The 3,409-nt window shown below is 48.0% G+C and overlaps 1 pseudogene; it reads right to left on the bottom strand.

Moving 5' to 3' along the window:
- Positions 1 to 1,869: 1,869 nt before the first annotated feature.
- LOC114891210 lies at positions 1,870 to 3,402 on the bottom strand (annotated as a pseudogene).
- Between the last annotated feature and the right edge of the window lie 7 nt (positions 3,403 to 3,409).

Raw genomic sequence — 3,409 nt, 5'->3', positions numbered from 1 at the left:
TGAAATAAGGTCAGTAACTTAGCCTGGTTCTGCCTGGCAGAGAATAAACTGTCAATAAGTGGAGATCATTAGTGTAAAAAAACCAAATGCCCATCAATGGATGAATGGATTTTTAAATGTGGTGTATATGTGAAATATTATACATTCATAAAAAGGAATGAAGTACTGACACATGCTACGACATGGACGAACTTGAAAACATTATGCTAAGTGAAAGAAGCCACACACAGTGGTCCCATTTGTATTATGTCATGAAATGTCCAGAAAAGGCAAAACCATAGGGACAGAAAGGAAATTAATGGTTGCAGGGACTGAAGGAGGAGGGGATGAAGAGGGCCTGCTGATGGTTACGGGGGCTTCTTTGCGGGGTGATGAAAACGTGATGGGTTAGATGACGGTGATGGTTGCATAGGTTTATGAATGTACGAAACGACGCTGAATTTGCAGTTTCAGAAGGTGAATGTTATGGCATGTGAATCATATCTCAAAAAATTAATTTTGAAAATGAACATTGCCAGTTTTCCCATGGTCACTATCCACTCTCCACTGTCTCCATCTCTCCCTTCTCCCCACTGCATTCCTTTGGACGCCCACCACTGCCGCTCTCTACAATCCTCACTCCCTCGACCTGCCCCACAAGTCCTCCCAGGGAGCCCGTGAACCGCTGGGCGCCTGCGTCCTGTGGCTGTTGGAGCGGCTGCCCAGTGTGCGTGCCCCCACCGCTCTCACCCGTGAGAGTGGATGCTTCCGTCGGATTTTCTCATGAGTTTCAGTTGATGGTGATGCTTACAGAAGGCGGCACGCAACCTGGTCAACGGAAGAAGCCCCACAAGTTAATATTTAGGCCCGTCCAGAAGTTTGATCTCGTCGACCAGTAACCTCAGGATGCTGTCCTCTGAAAGCCAGGTTGGCCGCCTGCGGGCACTTACAAATACTGAGGACTTTGGAGGCGTTTGGGCCTGCAACTGAGGCCTTGTACCTCACGTGCGATGTGACCTCAGCCCTTTGCTGCACCTCTCTAAGTGAAGTGGCACAGGAATACTGGCCTTGCCTGTCATTGCCAGGATTAACTGAAGAGTGCATTAGCTGCCCTGGAGCTTAGGTGTTGAGTACATGGTGATTTACATACCAGGCCCTACTCGTGGGCCTCCTGATGCAGCAGTTCCCTTGGCTCTGCCCCTGTCGTCAGCTGCCCCTAGGATAACTCTGAGCCCTAGCCACCTCTCTGGTAGATTTCCCTATTCCCCCACTATAATCACACCTGAATAAGGCAACTCTAACCTTTCAGAGATGTGTCCTGAACCTCTTGTTTTCTTAAATACCTATCTGGTGGTTGTGAGACTTAAGGCCAACCTCCCCAAGAGACTTTTTCTGTTTCTCCCAGTAAATCTAGACTTACCTTCTGTCATCTTCAACTCTACTCAAATTTTGTTCTTTCACCCCTGACCTCTGACCCTGCTTTTTACTTCTTCCATTTCATCCTCACTCCTGCTTCCTTTCATAAATCCATAAATCTCTTCTGGTCTTCCTAGCCCTGGGCCAAGTTCCTTCCTCTTTCCTCAGTTTTTACCCCTTTCCTCCCCTTTCCTTCATTCTCCCATCCAACTTTCAGTCCTTCCTTTCTCATGCAGACTTTGATTCCAACCCCATCAAAAACAAACAAACAAACCGAAAAGCTAAAACACACCACAGTTAGCAGCATCTCAAGATTCAAAAGCTTTATTACTCATCTATGAATTCTATTACATTTATTTATTCAGTTTTATTGTTTTAAAATATATCAAAATAAATAGAGAAATTTATACCTATCTTATCTGTATATGGAAGAGCAGCTGGTCCCCAAGGCGGCACCAACACTGCTAGCAGCTCTTACTTTACATATCCGTAGTAGTCAGCAATTTCCATTTCTTTTTCCCTCTCAATGAAAAATTGCACTTTCCCCAAAGAGGTGTATTTGGCAGCATTGTAACGTTCTTGTTGAGCCCGTCTCTTCATGGCCTCCCGCTCTGGCCTCTGCTCGTGTTTGATGGGCTTTGACATTACTGGCTCGGGAACATTGGGTTCCCTCCATGGAATTGGTTGCTTGCTGAAGTCTTGGAGTAGAAATGGGGTTTGGAGCTTGGGTGGGGACTGGCGCTTAGTCATAGCAGGGGGAACAGGCTCCCGCTGGACAGAAGTGCAAGATGAAGTTTTGAGGGTGCAGGCCTAGCAGCATCAGACTGAGGGACACTAGGCTGGGTATGGTCGGTCAAACACGGTTGGGTTGGTTAGTCATAGTTGGCTGAGATGGTTTGGCAGGACCCGGGAAAGAGGCAGGAGATGGCTGGGATGAACTCACTGCAGGAGGTTGAGCTGAGTTAGTAGAAGCAAGCTGGGCACGTTCAGCCACAGCAGGCCAATGAGAGGACAGAGACTGTGGCCTCCCAGGAGCAGGTCGAGATTGAGGTTTGTCCCAGGCAGAAAACGGCAGAGGTATCAACTTGACCTTCCCAGGAGGCGGCAGCTCATACTGGGATGGAGATGGACACTCTTTTTCAGCACTGCTGTCTGGTTTCTGGGCTTCGACTTGAGTTTTCTCAGGACTCTTACCCTCACGTGGGGTATGCCTCCATGGCTGGATAGCTGGGGGTGTTTAGGGTTGCTTGAATTTCCCAAGACCCAACAGGAAGATAGCCCAGTTTTCTTATCACTCTCCTCCCCCAGTGCATGAAAAACCTTCACAGACTCCAGCATGTGCATGCCTAGGGAAGTTCGAGGCTTTTTAAAGCTCTCTTGGATAAGCTCAGTTTGCTGCTTCTTTCGCTTCATCTGGGGAATTGTTGGCCTCTCTTCTGCCTTGACTTTGTTCCCTGACTGCTTATTCTCTTCAGCCTTCTTCCTTCCTCTGGTCCTTGTGGTCCTTTCCTGCCCATGGCTCTTCGTTTTGCTGATCTTTCTGGATGCAGCTTTCTGAGGTTTGCCTTTAGAATGCTTGGCCGTGGTCACAGGAGCCCTGTCACTGACTGCAGCATGGCATAGAAGCACTTCTCCCCCTAACAGGCACTCTGGATTCTTTGGCTGGATTTTGGCCTTGGGAGCACCACTGATAGGCTCAGAGACTTTATGTTTGTTCTTCCTGGGTTGAGCAGAGGGAACCTTTATGACACTTGGCTTTTCCTGCACCTGATTCACCTTAATGGCTCTGGTGTCTTTGGCTTTGATCACGTTGGGACCTTTGGATTGATCAAGATCTTTCAAAGAATAAAAGAGCTGGGGAAGGTGAATATCCTCCGCCAGTGTAGTAATGTCTGCAAAACCACTGCTAGATTCCATCCCATTTTCAAGTGTCCCTACGTCCTCAAGACTCAGGCTGTTCTTTCCCAGATCAGCATTTTCAGAAGCAGGCTGCTCCTCTTGGCTGAGGGGATGC

Source organism: Monodon monoceros, unplaced genomic scaffold, assembly GCF_005190385.1.
Source record: "Monodon monoceros isolate NGI ecotype Baffin Bay Population unplaced genomic scaffold, NGI_Narwhal_1 Contig7240_ctg1, whole genome shotgun sequence".
Lineage (NCBI taxonomy): Eukaryota > Metazoa > Chordata > Mammalia > Artiodactyla > Monodontidae > Monodon > Monodon monoceros.
Note: the sequence above shows the minus strand (reverse complement) of the source record. Positions and strands in the feature narration are given on the sequence as shown.